Below are 20,069 nucleotides of genomic sequence, written 5' to 3'. Positions count from 1 at the left end.
ATACCAAATGCAAAATATTGATTGGTTTCTAAAGGGCATGAGGTTCTTTGGGTAAATGGCTGATTCCAGGGCTGGGGAAATGCTCAAAAAGTGATGGGAACATGTCAAGTCAAAAGGACACAGGGGCTACCTTTTAGGGAGTCCCACTGGCCAAATATGGGACCATTTAAAGATCAAAATAAATAATGACAGAAAGGATTGTAATTCATTGAAATAATGTAAGAATTTATAAGTTCATAGTAATAGTGAACAAATAGGGGTAGGAATAGCTCTCCTTATAATAGAGTGATACTTATTAAACACAGAAAAACTACTTTTTTAAAAAAAAATCACCATTTTGTAATGATCACAGTTACAACTGATTCACATAAAAATCAATGAATGCTAAAACTAGGGCATGAAAGTTTTATGTGGAACAGGATACTGAACATTGAAGATAGTTTTAACATAGACTGAAAGTATCTCCCCCCAACATGGATATTAATTATAAACTGAATAATATTTACTTGTCAGCGAATAAATCTGGCAATACCTCTCAACCACAATAGAGATATGAACCATAAAACAGTGTAATATTCAATAGAGGAGTTACTTAATCTGAAAGTGGTATTCAAATCCCTCATCTATCCTTTAAAAGGCCATGAAATTATTTCCTGTCATCTCATATAAAAGATGTTGTAATATTCTAAGAGCTTGCATTTAGGTTGTCTCTGGAAAGAGTCTGATGAATAACTTGACAATAAGAGAGTGAATGCTGAGATTTTAGAGTGAACAGACATTTTAATCTCACAGTCTACTTTGTGTTAACTCACCCCTCTCACATTTCAGAAATATCTAAAAGTAGCTGTTAGACATTCTATTAAGTCCTCCTGGTGAAAATGGAAATGTTTGGATATTCGATCTTTGCATCATCTTCCTATATCCCACTTTTAAACATTTTTGGCATTGAAACTTATTCTTCAAATGAACTTTTAGATATCACACATGCTTAGTAAACTTCAAATCTGCAAGTGGTGAATAGATAATCTGCACAGGAAACACTTTTTTTTTTTTTGAGACAGAGTTTTGCTCTGTCATCGAGGCTGCAGTTCAGCGGTGCTGTCTCAGCTCACTGCAACCTCTGCTTCCCAGATTCAAGTAATCCTTCTGCCTCAGCCTCCCGAGTAGCTGGGACTACAGGCATGCACCACCATGCCCAGCTAATTTTTGTATTTTTAGTAGAGACGCGGTTCTACCATATTGGCCAGGCTGGTCTTGAACTCCTGACCTCGTGGTCCACCTGCCTCAGCCTCCCAAAGTGCTGGGATTACAGGCTTGAGCCACCATGCCCAGCCAGAAAACACTTTTGACAAACACACCAGCATTTCCTTTTGTAGAATCCTTGGGCCATATTCAGGGTATTGTTAAGCTGCCATCTCATAAAGTGTACAGAATAAAACACTAATTTGGGGAGACGTTAAAAGGGAATAGTAACAACAGCAGCAGCGCTTGCTTTATTTAAATGTGGAAAATTAATTCAAAATATAAAAAAATATTTTGGTGACTATATTGGTAATCTTACGATAAGAAATAACTTTCTGAGTATAACAAACAGCATCGGTTATAAAAGTACCAATTATATTTGAACACATGAAGCTTATTATAAAGCTCTATGTAAGGTTGCTGCATTTTACTTCAAACATCAAATGCAAAAATATATTAGAGATTTGCCACATGGACCGGTGATATGACCAATTTATTTGAACAACAAAATTCCTTGAATCTAAAAGATATGATAAATATGACTTAGCTTACTTAAGACCCAACATTTTAGAAAGAATTTTAGAATCAGTGTCCAGAAAACTATTTTCCCATGAATAATTCTGAGACTGAATTTCACAAACCTGAATTCCTCCCATCTCCAATATATATTATGACATCACCTTTCATTGTTGACTCCAGCACAGATTTCTGATGTCAATTCATTGGAGTCAGTGCAAAGGATTGAAAGGTAAATAGTAAGAAACAACATAAATGCATACATGACTTTTTTTTTTTTGGTTCAAATTGGCTATGATTGCGCTACAAATTACAATGTGTTGTCCCTAAAAATTCTCATGTAAATCTGTTATTTGGCACCTGGTACTTGATTTTTCTCTAGAAACAAGTCTCTATGTGTTGGTAATAAAAATTGTTTAGGACTCTCAAAAAAGTTTAATGAATCAAGATTTAAATACAATTCTTTATTACTGAACCTGATCATCATGTGTGGCAGCAAATTTAACTTAAATTTCCTTCAAATTCATGTCCCATTTGTAGTCACACATTATTCTTGCCCATTTTGATTTCCTAATTATCAAGTCCCTCCACCACCTTCATGCTCTTCATGAGTCACAGATATCTTTGCTTCTCCTCAAATAGGATAAAGTGACTAAACCTGAGGCAGGGGCTCCATCCAATGGGATGATGGCTTTGAGTTTGGGGCACTAGCTCTGAAGGGTGAGGGACAGATACAGGGTCTCTTAGCTCCTTTCTTTATGCTGAGGGCTCCTCTGCTGCCTGTCCAATGCTACCACCTTCTTTCTCCAAGTAGGATTCTCTACTCTCTTGGATCACTCTTGAGAGAGTCTCATACACAGGCATTCTGATAGTTTCCTAAGGTTTTGTTTGCTAATTACTTAGAGTCACAAACAATCTTTGAGTACCAAGCATCCCTCTTCTGACCTGATCTTATTTTTTCCACTCTGGTTCAAAAACAATGTTACCAAAGAAGCTTAAAGTCTCTGATAGAAAGCTGTTATTGCCATTGATGCTCCCAGTGTTTTTCACCACTTAGATCAGTCAACTCACCCATTGTGGTCATAGTTGTCAGAGCATACAGTAGAATCTGGTAGTGAATCCATAACTCTACCAAAGAGTAAAAAGCACATACAAAAAATAAAGTCAGATATTTTGGAAGGCAATGAGGATGTTAATGTCAACAGTATTTCAGGACACAAAAAATAAAATCGGAGGAATTTTGACAAGAACTAAAGAAACAATTTCAGGATACAGCACTAGTAGTTCTGAGACTGTGTGTGTCTGTGTGTGTCTGTGTGTGTGTGTGTGAGAGAGAGAGAGAGAGGACACAGAAAAAGAAAGAAAATGTAAGAATAATGAATGTTTCTATATCAATGGCTAGTTCCCGGTCATCCTTGGTAGGAAATAAACAAGTAGATAAGTCAAGCATAGCCTTAATTATGTTTAAAACATTTTGTGAACTTAAAGTGGATTATGTGTTTACAATGATTTTGTTTTCTTTTTGTCTGGATTCATTTTCTTAAAGTTATATGGCTATGTTTTACAATATCAAGACTTCCTAGCACCGAAACCCCTGGCTTGGCTAATTTAATCTCTCTGCTACTTCATTTCCTCATCTGTAAGTTAAGACACATGCAAAATACACTCCACATCTGTCAACTTCATAAAACCATGCTGAATATTCAGCATTTTGCCAATATTGGTTTTTAGACAACCTGCTCTCTACACCATATATTATGCCATAAAAATCAGTATGTGGCAATATAAACTGATACACATTTTTAGTTTCAAATACACAAACATTCTCATCAAGGTAATACACTCCCAAGACTCAAGAATTAATGCTCTTTGCCACAATTTTCTAACTTTTCAAACATTTAAATAAGTTTAAGAAACTGATCACATATTTTTTTGCTGCTGATAACAACTGGGATTCTCTAAGAGTGTGCTGAGGTTTCTTAACCTGTTTGACCACAGAACCTCTTTCTCACAGTGGAAATGTGTGAGAAACACATTTTGGAAACAATATATTAAATGGTATCTTTTTATGTCTTTAAGAAAAGTTCCCCTACACAAACTAATTTTGGACTCTGATCAATAGCTCCAACCTTTAAGCACAGATAGACACTAATATTGTGCTAGTCTTTCAGCCTGTGAGGAAAGGAGTGCCGGAGTTCAAATTATCGCATCTCATTAGCCTGGTCTGAGGGCCATGAGGGGAACCTTTCAAGTTCTAAGTGGGTGTTCTCATGTCCTTGAATGGCTCCTGGAAATTCATCCAGGTCTCAGGAAAAACAATACCTTTTACAAAAAGAAAGGCATCTATAGGCATCCGCTACTTTTCAGCAGGATGAATAATTGGATTGTCTATGCAGAATACACTAATCATAACAGGGGAAAATGTTCAAAACACCAAAAAGGTAAGAATTTGAGTTTCTGACATAAGCAGCCTTATTAAATGATTACTGGATTTTTCAGACATCCTCTACTGAGGAAGAGAACTGGAAGACACTCAAATTACTCCAGATTCAGGTGACAAGCCAGGATTGCTAAGCAAGTTCCTCGGGAAACTAATCTCCAAAAAGGGCACGAGACATCCATAGATGTTACCTGAACTCCTTTCAGGGAGAGTACTGCATGAAGTCTGAAATAATACTTTGATAAGCTGCTTTGGGGCACAGAATGACTTCCCTCATGGGACATGAATAAGTAACTAGCTAAATTGCCCTCTAAGGAAGGTGAGAATTGCAAACTGTCCTAAACTGAAGTGGTCATGCAGAATTCTTAAATGCTTTTTGGTAGATAGGAGCAACCACAGAAGTTTGAGTTAGCTGAAGGTTAGCTACACCTTTATAATCATGCTACCAGGTTATAATGAAAAGTAGGTCTCCGACCAAATCTGCCACACATACAGATATTCATTTAACAAAACATTCAGTAGCAAGCAGACACAGTACACAAGCTTCTGTAAGCTTTCCGCACTTTAGGTGCTCCAAGCATGAAAGCTTCATTCTCAACAGATTCCTAATGTTTCAGAGGCCAAAATCTTCCTAAACCTTCCTGGAGATAGGACCATATGAGGATCAAGCCTTGGGTGTCATCTCTAAATATACACTACAGGCCACCCTCATACACCTTTATCCTGTTTATGCAAGGGTGGGCTGTCTCCAAAACACGTTAGTTGATTAACAGATCTTAAAATGTCATATAATTGTAACATCCATCATGCTGCTTTGTAAGCCATCAATTGCACTAATAAAAACCCATTTGTGACCTTTACTGTAATTATTAACAGTGTTTCAGGTGTTAATTGAGATGGGACCACTGAAGCCCTTTTGGTGGCCATCTCTGTGGAGTGGCTTCCTGAGCTGAACACTAGCTCACCATCCTTGAACAGAGCATCCAACATGAGGGCAACCAGCTGCCCCTGTAGGAAAGATTAAAGTGACCAGTATATGCATATTATCACACTGCCTAAAATGTCATAGAATGAGGCTTGGCTTGTTTTTTAAATTTTTTCTATTTCTATTATTTTTCTATCGAATCATTTTTCTATTTTTATTTCCTGGGTCACAGACAACAGCAAATTCCATACCTTTGGAGTTATACCAGCTCATCTGCCGTAGGAGTAGAAATATCAAAGCTCTCAGTCTACCACCTTGCGCTCCAGAGATGTGGCCCAAGCACATCTTTGGACGTGAACCAGGGCAACCCAAGGCAGAGCTGGATTTCTGGGAGTTTCTCCCTGTAAGCCCTGGACATGCTTACCTATAGACCAGACTGCTTCCAGAGCCACTGCCGGTCAGAAGAGCCTGGGGTGTGTTCAGCTGCTAGAATAACACAAGTCTGAGGTCTTGTGTCGTCGGTCCAACATTCTCTAAGAGGGAGAAATTTAATCAAGATCCTGTTAGCAGTTTTCTCTCTTGTTGCCTTTCAAGATTATGGCTTTTCCTTTTTTCATTTTTTAGTTCCCAAAACCAAGCTTGTTAAATCAAATCTTGACCCAATTCCTGGCAAGTAACAAGGTTATTGCTATTTGGCCTTACACCCACGGGTTGTCCCCCAGTACCGTGAGGGTAAGGGGACTCTGTAAGGTCCCTGGGAGGGGAAAGGAATGTCAATTAGTGGTCCCCCCAGCTGGGTATAAGCAAACTTTCCTGTCTATGGGCCGCAGAGACCACCATCTAGTCCCCCCGCCAAAACTTTACATGATTTTAACTCTCCTGATGAAGATGAGAGGACAACAGCCAACAGAGAGGGCAGAGGATGGGATGGGACTCCCTTGCTCAGAGACCTCACCTCTAGGTCTTTACCTCCTATTGAGAATAAGTCAGTTCTGTAATAAGAACTCTGTGTCCACAGCAACCCCAAACAGAATCCTAGCGCTCTTGTGATTCTTGTAGAGTGGGGAATAGAACGAGCTTGGCCCAAGACTGCAGACACTTAAAAACATACTGTTCTTTGAGAATGGCAATCATTAAAAAGTCAGGAAACAACAGGTGCTGGAGAGGATGTGGAGAAATAGGAACACTTTTACACTGTTGGTGGGACTGTAAACTAGTTCAACCACGGTGGAAGTCAGTGTGGCGATTCCTCAGAGATCTAGAACTAGAAATACCATTTGACCCAGCCATCCCATTACTGGGTATATACCCAAAGGACTATAAATCATGCTGCTATACAGACACATGCACACGTATGTTTACTGTGGCACTATTCACAATAGCAAAGACTTGGAACCAACCCAAATGTCCAACAATGATAGACTGGATTAAGAAAATGTGGCACATATACACCATGGAATACTATGCAGCCATAAAAAATGATGAGTTCATGTCCTTTGTAGGGACATGGATGAAATTGGAAATCATTCTCAGTAAACTATCGCAAGAACAAAAAACCAAACACTGCATATTCTCACTCATAGGTGGGAACTGAACGAGAACACATGGACCCAGGAAGGGGAACATCACACTCTGGGGACTGTTGTGGGGTGGGGGGAGGGGGGAGGGATAGCATTGGGAGATATACCTAATGCTAGATGAGGAGTTAGTGGGTGCAGCGCACCAGCATGTCACATGTATACATACGTAACTAACCTGCATATTGTGCACATGTACCCTAAAACTTAAAGTATAATAAAAAAAATACTGTTCTGCCATACATACAGATACTCATTAAAGATGAGGGAGAAGGGCATGGGGTGGGGGAGAATGTACCAAAACCAAAGACCACAGGATAATAACCTCAGAGCAGAGACTATCTCTCCAGTTATCTTTTCTTTTGTATGTAATGGAGAGGATTCTTATTATTTACTCTGATGAAGAAGTTTACATCAAGTGTTCAGCTTCCTTTGTGAGTTACAGAGAATAACCAGAGGGCTCAGTTATGCTCTCTGAATAACTATGTTTGCTTAGTGTTTTCTAGACAATATTAAATTTCACTAAAATAGACAAGGTTGATAGGACTTGGGGGGATAACTCATTGACTCAAGCTATCATTTTATAGGATTGTGAGAAAACAAATAGATGTACATTTAAAATACACTCATATTCTCGCTAGAAGAGAGGATTTTGAATATTCTTACATCAAAGACATGGTAAATGTTTAAGGCAATGGATATGCTAATTACCATGATTTGATCTTATGCAATGTAAAATGTACTGAAACATCACATTGTACCTCATAAATATGTACAATTTATGTGTGAATTAAAATTTTGAGTATAAGAAAAAATAAACTTCAATTATAAGAAAACAACCCAACTTTTAAAAAATGGGCAAAATATGTGAACAGATACTTCACTAATAGAGATTTGCAACTGGCAAATAAGCAAATGAAAAACTGGTCATCATCACTAGCTATTAGAGAAATGCAGATTAAAACTACAATAAGAAGCAATGCTGCCCGTCCAGACGCATTGTTTTGACCATTTCCAACTTGCCCCGGCCCTTCCCGGGGTATCGCTGGGGACCCTACGCCGACCTCCCCCCTCCGCCCGCGCCCCAAGGGCCGACTGGGCAAATTGGGAGACCCGCCCCGCGGGGCGACCCAACTTTTCGGAACAGACCCCCACCGCCCACCCCCGCAGACCCCCGGACCCCCGCTCCCGGCGGAGATTCAGGGAACCCCGCATCCCAAGCCCTTCTAAATCGTGCAGTGTGAGTGTGACGGCCAAGAGCGGATGCAGCCCGGGATCGCCCGCACCTTCCCGTGGGCGGAAGCGCAGGAGCCGGCTGGGGAGGCCGCGCCCTAGAGGAGCCGCTAGAAAGCTGACACGGGGAACTGAGGTCAGCCTGGGGAGGGGACAAGACAACGAGAGCCGGGCGCCTCGGGGGCGGCGCGGGAGCCTCCGCAGGACCGGGCGGGCGCCCCGGCTGGCGCGGGCGGGGGGCGCGCCCCCTTTACCTGCGGCTCCGGCTCCTCGGCCATTTCCTCATGCGGCGGCAGCCAGGACTGAGCTGACACCACTCAGGCCGGCCGGGTTTGAATGAGGAGGAGCGGGCGCGGAGACGGCGGAGGGAGGGAGGGAGGCGTCGCGGAGTTTTTCTCGGCCTTTTGTGCGGACACCTCCCGGATTCCGCGCCCGCACCCGGCCCCCCAAAAGACACGGGGAGCCGCGGGCGAGGGGTGCAGCCATCCGCCGAGGCGCCTAGTGCCTTCGCGCCTCCAAGATCCCTGCCCCAACAAAAAAGGAGCGTCCCTCACCCCTACCCCCGCCCGGAGGATTTAGGGCCTGGGCTCACCTCGGGCGCGGAGCTAAGTGTAGGCGCCAGGGGTCCCTAGAGTCGCCGGGGCGCAGCGAGTCCGGCGCTGGGTGACCGTTGGGTCAGAAAGTGTTGAGGTAGCAGCTGTTGCGCCCTCCCTTGGCCCCGCCGCTCGGAGACGTCCCGCCCCCTGCCTTGAACGGCCGCGCCGGCCCCGCCCCCTGCCTTGAACGGCCGCCCGACCCCGCCCCGGCCCCGCCCCAGCGCCCACGTGACTAGCATAGGCGCGCCCCCCGCTCCGCCCGCCGCCGCAGACTCCGCCTCCGAGACGCGAGCGAGCGGCGAGCGCGCGCACTACAAGTTCTTGCTCGGCGACTCCTGCGCACGCGCGCGCCGTGCCACCCTCCCTGCACCCCGTGCCCCGCACCCCTCCTCCCGCCATCCGGCTTAACCTGGCGGGCGCGCGCCGCGGCAGTAGCTGTGACAGGTACCCGGCGGGGGGGTGGGGTTGGCCCGCGAGGGTGTGCGCAGGCACAGACCTGGGTCCTGTCCCCGCCGCCCCCTCCTCTGCAAGGTGTGCCTGGGCGAGGGGAGGGGCCCGCGGCCCGAACCCCTGGGTCACCCCCGAATTACAAACAAAAACCTTAAAGCCATTGCTCGCGGGTTAGAAGGCAGCTGTGCGTGCTCAGGAAAAGAAGCCACGCACAAGAAACCGCACGCTGCCTGGATACAGTGACATGAAACACCCAAAATCTCTTTTGAAAGGGAAACCAGGCACAGTGGCTCATGCTTATTATCCCAGCACTTTCGGGGGCCAAGGCGCTCACCTAAACCCGAGAGTTCAAGACCAGCCTGGGCAATATGGCGAAACCCTGTCTCTAAGAAAAATATAAAAATTAGCTAGGCATAGGGCTGGGCACGGTGGCTCACGCCTGTAATCCCAGCACTTTGGAGGCCGAGGCGGGCGGATCACGAGGTCAGGAGTTCCAGACCATCCTGGCTAACACAGTGAAACCTTGTCTCTACTAAAAATACAAAAAAAAATTAGCCGGGCGTGGTGGCAGGTGCCTGTAGTCCTAGCTACTTGGGAGGTTGAGGCAGGAGAATGGCATGAATCAGGGAGCAGAGGCTGCAGTGAGCCGAGATTGCGCCACTGCACTCCAGCTTGGGGGACAGAGTGAGACTCCGTCTCAAAAAAAAAAAAAAAAAATTAGCTGGGCATGGTGGCTGGCACCCATGGTCCCAGCTACTCAGGAGGCTGAGGTGGAAGGATCTCTTGATCCCGAGGAGGTCAAGGCTGCAGTGAGCCCAGATGGCATCACCGCACTCCAGCCTGGGCCACAGACCTTGTCTCAAAAAAAAAAGAGAAAGTGGGGAAGAAAATGTAATACAAATTAATATACCAACAGCAATTAGTGAGTACTTTTTCCATGGAGCTGGGAGAGAGAATAAATGTTTGTAAAATTAAAATGTTCTACGCTAGAAATCAACTTTCCTTCTATGCTTTCTTTACTTCACCCCTTATAGCTACTTAGTAAATCTCACAAATCCTATCCTTCTAATCTCTCTGAAATGTATGTACCCTTTCCTTTCTATTCTCACCACCCATGTTTCTTTGTTTCCTTCTGGCCTGTGTAATAATCTCATAATCGCACCTCCTGTACCTGCCTTCTTTCTAGTCCAGAATAAGTTTTCCTAAATTCCACCAATAACCATCCTGCTACTGCTTTGTGTGAAATTCTCCAAAAAAATATTTTACTTTTCCAAAATAAGTCAGGCTCCCTCTCTTAGGATACAAAACCACACCATGGTCCCAGCCAATCTTTCAGCCTGATTCACTCAGTATATATTTATTGACCTCTCCTTTCTCCCAAGCACTTGTCTAGATAGTAATTAAAGAGTGCGGCACAAAACAAATTGGATTCCTCCCCTCATGGAGCTTGTATTTTAACAGGAAGCACAGACATTAAATAAATTAAAACACACAAAAAAAGACAAGCATATAATTACAGTATGTATCCTAGAGAAATATCACTCATGCAGAAAGCATACACAAGGATGCAGCACTGTTTCCAATAGCGAAAAGCTAGAAACAACCTACATGTTCTCCAAAAGAAAATTGCCACATAAACTATACCATATCCAAATTATCCAAATTTTAGAATATAGACAACAGGTTGGGCGCGGTGGCTCACACCTGTAATCCCAGCACTTTGGGAAGCCGAGGCAGGTGGATCACGAGGTCAGGAGTTCAAGACCAGCCTGGCCAACATGGTGAAACCCCGTGTCCTCTAAAAATACAAAAAAATCAGCTGGGCGCTGTGGCAGGCGCCTGTAATCCCAGCTACTGAGGAGACTGAGGCAGGAGAATCGCTTGAACCCTGGAGGCAGAGGTTGCAGTGAGCCAAGATCGTGCCACTGCACTCTAGCCTGGGTGACAGAGCAAGATTCCATCTCAGAGAAAAAAAAAAAATAGAATATAGACAACAGGCCAGGTGCAGTGGCTCATGCCTGTAATCTCAGTACTTTGGGAGGCAGAGGTGGTCTGATCACCTGAGGTCAGGCGTTTGAGACCAGCCTGGCCAACATGGCGAAACCCCGTCTCTACTAAAAATACAAAAATTAGCCGCGCGTAGTGGCGTGCGCCTGTAATCCCAGCTACTTGGGAGGCTGAGGCAGGAGAATCACTTGAACCCAGCAGGCAGAGGTTGCAGTGAGCTGAGATCATGCCACTGGGCAACAAAGCGAGACTCTCTCTAAAAAAAAAATACACACTGTGAATAAAATGTTTACTAGTTCCATATCCTGCTTTTGGATAAACATTTGATACACCATTCTATACTTACTCCTCTCTTTGCTCTATTCTGAATGCCTGCACCCCTCCCCACCACCCAATCCCCCAACGTATATGCCATATATATAAACATCAACCTGTAACCACCCTAATCGGCCCCAAGGTCACTCAAAATGCCACCTCCTTCAGTTACTCTCTCCTTTGTTCAATGCCTCCTTTATAACACTGTCTGCATTATGCCTAGCCCTGGGTATGTTATTTCTCTTACCACCTGAATAGTGGGGAGGCTCTTCCAAGGGAAGACCAGTTTCCTCCATGCTGTGGAACGGTCAACACACAGTAGGTGCTCCAATATTTAGCTGTTCCAATATGTAGCTGTTCTGTGCTCCTTGGGTTTTTGTTTGTTTGTTTGTTTGTTTGTTTGAGACAATGTCTCACTCTGTCACCCAGGCTGGAGTGCAGTGGCGTGATCTCAGCTCACTGCAACCTCTAGGGTTCAAGTGATTCTCCTGCCTGAGCCTCCTGAGTAGCTGGGATTACAGGCGTGCACCAGCACACCTGGCTGATATTTGAATTTTTAGTAGAGATGGGGTTTCACCATTTTGGTCTCCAACTCCTGACCTCAAGTGATCTGCCCGCCTCCCAAAGTGCTGAGATTGATTACAGGTGTGAGCCACTGCTTCTGGCCTCCCTGGATTCTTTTTTTTTTTTTTTTTTTGAGACAGTGTTTCACTCTTGTTGCCCAGGCTGGAGTGCAATGGTGCAATCTTGGCTCACTGCGACGTCTGCCTCCCCGGTTCAAGCGATTCTCCTGCCTCAGCCTCCCTAGTAGCTAGGATTACAGGCACCTGCCACCACACCCAGCTGAATTTTTGTATTTTTAGTAGAGACGGGGTTTCACTATGTTGGCCAGGCTGGGCTCGAACTCAGGTGATGCACCCGCCTCAGCCTCCCAAAGTGCTAGGATTACTGGCATGACACACCTCACCCGGCTCCTGGATTCTTTAATACACTCGTTTTTTTCCTCTTTCATGTGACATGTACCTAATAAGCACCCACTATGTACACCAGGCATTTTTCTATGTGCTGGAGATGCCGCAGGGAACCAAATAGATCAAAATGCCTATCCTCATGGAGTTAACATTTGATATTATAGTGTGTTAGATATTATAATAAGTACTGTGGAGAGAAATACAAGGGGCAAAGGGGCTACAGATTGGAGGGGTGGTGAGGGAAATGTTAAATAGATTGGCCCTGAAAGGCTTCATCATAGACACATCTAAATAAAGATCTGAAGGGGGTGACAGTGGCAGCCACAAGGAGTTCTAGGGGAAGAGCATTCGAGGTTCAGGGACACGTAAGCGAAGTCCTTGAAGCAAAGTGCACCCAGTGTTTCAAAGAACAGCAAGGAGGCCAGCATGGCATTGTGGCTGGCGTGGAGACAAGCCAGGAAATTAGGATAGGGATGGTGCATCTTGATTGCACGGATCTTTCTGGCCATGGTAAAGATTTTGAATTTCATTCTGAATGGTCCTGAGAGCTCTGAATAATCTGAGCAAAATGGCCGGGCTCGGTTAGTAAGTGGTGTATTCAATGGGTTCACACAATCAAGAGCACTCCTAAAATAGTAACACAGGGTCTCTCTCCTTTGCTGAAATCACTCAGATATTTAAATGTATCTCTATTTCAGGTTACTTCTACAACCATAACAGTAATAATAATAATAGTAAGAAGAGGGCTGAGCGCAGTGGCTGGCTCATGCTTGTAATCCAAGCACCTTGGGAGGCCAAGGCCGGCAGATTGCTTGAGTCCAAGAGTTCGAGACCAGCCTGGACAACATGGCGAAACCCTGTCTCTACAAAATACAAAAATTATTACAAAATTAGCCAGGAGTGGTGGCAGGCACCTGTAATCCCAGCTACTCAAGAGTCTGAGGCAGGAGATCACTTGAACCCAGGAGGCGGAGGTTACAGTGAGCCAAGATCGTGCCATTGCACTCCAGCCTGGGCAAAAAGAGTGAAACTGTCTTAAATGAAATGAAATGAAATGAAATGAAATGAAATAAAAATTTGGCGGGCTTGGTGGCACGCGCCTTTAATCCCAGCTACTCAGGAGGCTGAGATGGGAAGATAATTTGAGCCCAAGGAGTCGAGGCTGCAGTGAGCAGTGTTCATGCCACTGCACTCCAGCCTGGCCAACAGTCTCAAAAAATAAAATAAATAAAATAAGAAGAACAGGGAGGAGAAGAGGAGGGATAAGAAGGGGAAAAACAGGCCAGGCTCGGTGGGAAGCCAGCACTTTGGGAGGCAGAGGCAGGAGGATCACATGAGGTCAGGAATTCCAGACTAGCCTGGCCAACATGGTGAAACCCTGTCTCTACTAAAAGTACAAAAATTAGCCGGGCATGGTGGTACGTGTCTGTAATCCCAGCTACTTGGGAGACTGAGGCAGGAGAATCGCTTGAACCCCGGAGGCAGAAGTTGCAGTAAGCAGAGATGGAGCCACTGCACTCCAGCCTGGGCAACAGAGACTCTGCCTCAAAATAATAATAATAAAAGGGGAAAAACAAAATGATTTACTGCACCCCCACTATGTACCACTCTCAGCTCCAAAGCTGATTTATATTATGGTGTTACTTAGTTCTCCTGATAACCTTCATGCTTAAATCCATTTGCAGATGAGGAAACTGGGGCCTGATGTTAACTTTCTGACTTAATTCTCTTACTTGAAGATCTACAACTAGAAGAAAGTGGGATTCTAGCCCAGATCCAATGCCAAAAGCCATGCTGACTCATACCATTCTTTTCTGTCTTAAGTGGTTGACCTTGGCCTTAGGAAAACAGAATAATAACAATCACTGATTGGGCATTGACTCTGAGGCAAGCACGCCATCCTCCATTTTGAGATCCCCCGGCAGAGTTGGAATCCAAGTCTCCCAGAATACAAAGTGGCACCTAGGAGTGGTGACCCCCACAGCAGGTCAGGGCTGAGCTCTTGAAAATGGCTCTCTGGGTTCAAATCAAAACTCGATTCCCCAGCTGTGCCACCTTGGGGCTTCCTTTGAACTCTCTTTGACTCCATTTTCCCCATTTTACAGATGGGGATAACAGAACTCCCTAACGGCCGGCGCAGTGGCTCCCGTTTGTAATCCCAGCACTTTGGGAGGCTGAGGCAGGAGGATCGCTTGAGCACAGGAGTTCTAGGCCAGCCTGGGCAACAAAGTGAGACCCTGTCTTTGCAAAAAGCCTAAAAATTAGCTAGGCATGGTGGTTGTGTGCCTGTGGTCTCCAGCTACATCAGAGGCTGAGGACAGGAGAATTGCCTGAGCTCAGGAGTGCAAGGCTGCAGTGACCCATGATTGTGCCACTGCATGCCAACCTGGGTGACATAGTGAGACCCTAAGATAGACAGATAGATAGATAGATAGATAGATAGATAGATAGATAGATAGATACATACATACATACATACATACATAGATAAAAATTGAGGTGCACTGTCACTTGAGAATTTCAAATTATGTGATAAGTATCTAAGGCAGTCAAAGAAAGGCTTTGGAGATGACCAGAAAGTACCTTATGTAACTAAGTTATTAAGTCCCTAAACCATTTATATTTAAATATAGAAAATATATTTAATAACTTGATACAGGAAAAAAGAGCTTGTCAAAAAATCTCAAAAGAATAAAGTCTATTGGATTTAAACCATTTCCTTATAAAACCTGATTGCTGTATTACAGATATGAACTCTATATGCACTCAAATCCTTTCATCAATAAAAGGCAATAAGACTCTTATTGAGTAAGAATAAGAGGCAATAAGGTTCTTATTGACTGTAACATTATTTAGGATAGTTCTTTCCAATAGAAATATCAGGATCAAGGGGTTACATAAAAAAAAAAATTTTTTTTAAGTCAGTACTATACCATCATCTCTGCAAGGTAACTGCTCAGAAACAGAGCCTGAGGAATCTTTTCTGATCACAGATCTTTTGGTTTTCCCTTGCCCAGTTCGACTTCTTTGCCGCACCATAAATCCACCAATACCTATCCAAAAAAGAAATTGGGTAAACTGAAAAATAATTTCTCCCTACGTTTCCACAGTACACAGGATAAAAATGCTTTATCTTGAATAGTAAGTCATTTTCCAAAATTAAATCTGTGCTAGTCTAAATAAATAACCTGAGTTTTAGGTAAAATAGAAGTTAAAAACAACCAAAAAAAAAAAAAAGGCAAAGCCACTGTTATCACTTATCAAACATAATACAAAAAGACCTGTGTGCACTTCCTCTTCTAAACAGTATCAGTGTAAATATCAAACACTAAATTACGCTGGCTTATCTATTTGACAAATATTAGTGTCTCATACATCACATAACAGTCATGCACTGCATAATGATGTTGGTAAACAAAGGGCTGCATGTTAAGGCAGTGGTCCCATTAGATTATAATGGAGCTGAAAAATTCCCACCACATACAGACATCACCATAGTTATAACACCGTAGCACAATTACTTTATTTTTTAAAATGAATTTAGCGTACCATACAGCCTAAGTGTGTAGTAAGCTATACCATCTAGGTTTGTGGAAGTGCACTCTATGATGTTCACACAAGGATGAAAATGCCTAATAATGTATTTCTCTGAACTTAAGTGATGGATGACTGTGTCTGTATATTAACCGGCTAACTGGTACATTAGCTGGAGGACAGAAGACACAAACTACCTAGATGACACAAATATTCTTTGACTGATATGATTTCAGGGGGATGGTGTCTGGTACTCCAACGTATGACGGCATTTATACATGGGACACATAGAGCCCTGTGGTTAAGAGCATGGAATCTGGAGTCAGACTACGTAATTCTGCTTACTCACTAAATACTTCTCAATGCCTCAATTCTTTCACTGGTTAAAAATGGGGGTAAGGCAAAGCAGCTTCTCATACATATGTTAAAAGGACAAATAACATAAGTGAAGTGCTTAGAATAGAGGTCTGGTACACAGTCAACACTATAAGCTTTTGTGAAATGATATCGCTGTCTAGCAATATACTCTGTGACCTAATGGGTCCCTCAATTAGAGGGTTGACTTCCATGTGAGGCAGAGGAAAAGAAAACAGTAAATACAAGTTCCTGGAAGAAATCTGCAATGTCTAAAAAAGTACACTTATAAGCCTCATGATCAGGAAGAAATGAAATCATTTTCATAAAACGATTTAGAAGCAACTCATCTTAGGTCCTTATTATAGATATGACCTATTTAAAAGACAGGTTATCTTTTAAGGTCTCATGGAATACGAACGAAGTAAGAAAGTTCTTCCTTACATATCAAAAGGGATTTAGATCACTCTTACCAATAAAATAATAAGCAATAAGAAGCATAAAGATTGTACGAATCCAATTTAAAACCTCATTGGTAAACAGACATTAATAAACTGGCTAAGGAAAGCCTACTCAACACGTGTGAAAAGCGGGAAAAAATTTTTCTTAAATAAATACATAAAAGCCTACAACTTCTGTATTGTGACAATTTTAATAATTTTTTCCAATAAGGCAAATAAAACTGACAAGCAAGACCGCTTTTCTCTCCACTCCTGAGGCACATAAGAAATGAGTGTTTAATCAGTCATGGTTTTTAACTGGACTATAAATTCTAGGAGCCGTAATAACTCTGTCTTGTTCCCCTTCACACTGTATACTTACTGGCACTCCTGCATAAACACTGAAATAAGTTTTTTCAAAAAAAGATATTAGAAAGTGAATACTGAAAATTAAAAGCGTTACAGAAGTACACATCCAGAGGAACTATATAAATGGCCTTCAAACTCCAAGTATGAACAAAAGCCAATCTAGTAAAGCATTTAATAAAATGGTTAACATTTGGGATAAGGCATTCAATAATGGTTCATTGTGAAGTATTCACATATTCAAAATAAAGAACTCTGGAGCTAAAAAGTCGTATTCAAATAGTTTAGTTCTTTAATTTATGTGCACATATTTTTGTTTAGACAGTTCTTAATCCTGAATATTTAATTTTAATTGAAGTCTTCAGTATTGTATTTTTCTTTAATTAACCAAGTGTTGATGATATTGAAATGTCTACCTCAGGCACTATACCTGGTCTGTATGGTTTCCTTTTTTCTCTTTTTGACACCATCTGTTCCTTCCACTCCCTTAGTTTCATCATCCACAGCTTCCCGCTCAGGACTAGATTCTGATTTTCCATCACAATCCATAAGTTCTCCTTCTGGAAAAAAGTAAATATATACACAAAACTGGAAAAACCTATCAAATATATAATCCCTACATAATGGGGAATAAAAAGTAGGGTTGTTGCTGAGCCATTTTAATTGTACATCCCTGTTGGTAGGGAAAGTATGAAAGGAGATAGAAGCAGCCCCAAATGGTTGTAGAAATTGTGCTGCTTAGTGCAGTGTTCCCATGAAATAAAACATAATCAGAGAAGGGGAACACAGAACTCAGAGTTCTGTTGAGTGCAATCCATTTGCACTTGACAAATTCACTTGCTTTTAATTATGTCTTCAGGTCCAGGTCTCTAGACTAGAACTCTCTTCTGAGCTTCAACCACAGCTATAATTGAATATTACCTAGTTACTGAAAACTGTATATCCAAAATGAACTATTAATTTAAAATAAACTTTCTCCTTTTTCCCACGTTACCTGTCATCATTAAAAGGCATGGAAATGTAACCTGGAGAAGACACAGGCCTGGAAGACCACCTTAATCATTCCTAATCTCTTTCCTCCTACAACCAAGACTCCTCAATACCTCTGAAATGCATTTTATCACTCTCTACTACCATCTTAGTCCAACCTCAGATGACTCACTATTAATACAATATGCTCCTATCTAGTTCCCCACCTCAAAGCTTACCTCTCTCCAATCAATTCTTTAAATTACTGCATAAATGATCTTTCTATAAATATGTATCAATTTTCTGCTTAAAATCCTTTCATGTCTTCCCAATGCCCTCAAAATAAACTTCAAATTGCAAGGCCCATTACAACAGTCTCTTGTAAACTTTCCAGCTTCATCTCACTCCCACCAGTGAACTACACTCAGTTATTTGAATGTATCAAGCTCTTTCTTCCACTATCTTCCCCAATTTCTGCCTTCTACCTAACTTATCTTTCAGGATTTATTCTAAACTTCACTATATTAAAGAATTCCTGATATTTAGATAAAATTATGTCAAACAGTTTTATGCTCGTATGTATGAACGTCATGCTTCATTTTTATTGGTTCTTTAAAATCTGTGTCCCTGCTAGATTATATTCTCCATGAGAACAGGTACACAGATTTTCTTAGTAACAGATGTATTGTTAGTAGGATACCTAATACATGTTCAATAAATACTTCACTGAATGAGGTAAATGGAATGCTTAGAGAATGCTATTTTAGAGAATGCTATTTTAACACTGTGGTAATCAAACTTTTCCAAGTTATATATGCTTTACATTGTATTACAGGAAAAAGACATGTTTATCAAATACATTTTAAAATCAAGTTGTTAACTCCTTCAATATTCTCAGTATTAGAGATAACGTATTTCTGTAATGGCATGAACAGGGTATTTGTCTTTTCTTTTTTATTATATTTGGTCTATATTTGAGGCCAATTCCATAACAATCTGATAATGGCTATGGACTTATGACTAAACCATGAAAAGAAAAGTTTATAGACCAGGCACGGTGGCTCATGCCCATAATCCCAGCACTTTGGGAGGTCAAAGCAGGTGGATCACTTGAGGTCAGAAGTTCCGTACCAGCTTGACCAACATAGTGAGTCTCTACTAAAAATACAAAATTATCTGGGCGTGGTGGTACACGCCTAAAATCCCAGCTATTCAGGAGGCTGAGGCAGGAGAATTGCTTGAACCCGGGAGGCGGAGGTTTCAGTGAACTGAGATCGTGCCATTGCACTCCAGCCTGAGCAACAAGAGTGAAATTTCATCTCTCAAAAAAAAAAAGAAAAATCCGGGCGCGGTGGCTCATGCCTGTAATCCCAGCACTTTGGGAGGCCAAGGTGGGTGGATCACGAGGTCAGATCGAGACCATCCTGGCTAACGCGGTGAAACCCCGTCTCTACTAAAAATACAAAAAATTAGCCAGGTGAGGTGGCTGGTGCCTGTAGTCCCAGCCACGTGGGAGGCTGAGGCAGGAGCATGGCATGAACCCGGGAGGCAGAGCTTACAGTGAGCCGAGTTGGCACCATTGCACTCCAGCCTGGGTGACAGCGAGACTCTGTCTCAAAAAAAAAAAAAAAAAGAAAGAAAGAAAGAAAAGAAAAGAAAAGAAAAGAAAAGAAAAGAAAAGAAAAAAGAAAATTACTGAAAAAAACAAACACCAAAGATGATAATACCAATTGTTTACCTTCAAATAAACCCACCTAAAAGTTAATGACAGGGAATTTTGGGTTAAGGTGGCAGACTAAATTCATACATTAAAATTACATTCTCCTGAAACCCTACTAAAAACACACTGAAATAATCTATTTTTAAAAGATAAAATCAAGCTGTGGCATGGTGGCATGCCTGTAATCCCAGCTATTTGGGAGGCTGAGGTGGGAGAAGAGAATTGCTTGAGCCCAGAAGGTTGAGGCTACAGTGAGTTATGATCACACTACTGCATTCCAGCCTGGACAACAGAGAAAGACCCAATCTCCTTAAAAAAAAAAAAAAAAATGACAATAGGAAAGGAGAAAAACAACTTAACAAAGGCAAATTCTCAGTTGAGAGCAGAAAGAACTGAAAAAAAGAATCCAGTTTA

General features: G+C 42.4%; 1 protein-coding gene across 2 annotated transcripts in view; it reads right to left on the bottom strand.

Moving 5' to 3' along the window:
• LOC129531453 (ATP-binding cassette sub-family D member 1-like) overlaps window positions 1–15,232 on the bottom strand; it is a 64,725-nt gene extending 49,493 nt beyond the window's left edge. Inside the window, exons 1-3 of one of the 2 annotated variants that reach the window (XR_010130904.1) lie at window positions 15,206–15,232; window positions 5,548–5,656; window positions 2,830–2,886 (exon numbers count right to left, since the gene is read on the bottom strand). The gene's annotated coding sequence lies outside the window, so the exon portion shown is untranslated. Of the gene's footprint in view, window positions 1–2,829; window positions 2,887–5,547; window positions 5,657–8,525; window positions 8,710–15,205 lie in introns of those variants that run through there. The other variant, XM_063698384.1, reaches the window with a different exon arrangement.
• Window positions 15,233–20,069: the final 4,837 nt, after the last annotated feature.

Source organism: Gorilla gorilla, chromosome 16 (genome assembly GCF_029281585.2).
Source record: "Gorilla gorilla gorilla isolate KB3781 chromosome 16, NHGRI_mGorGor1-v2.1_pri, whole genome shotgun sequence".
NCBI lineage: Eukaryota > Metazoa > Chordata > Mammalia > Primates > Hominidae > Gorilla > Gorilla gorilla.
This window is presented reverse-complemented; position numbering and strand designations above follow the sequence as displayed.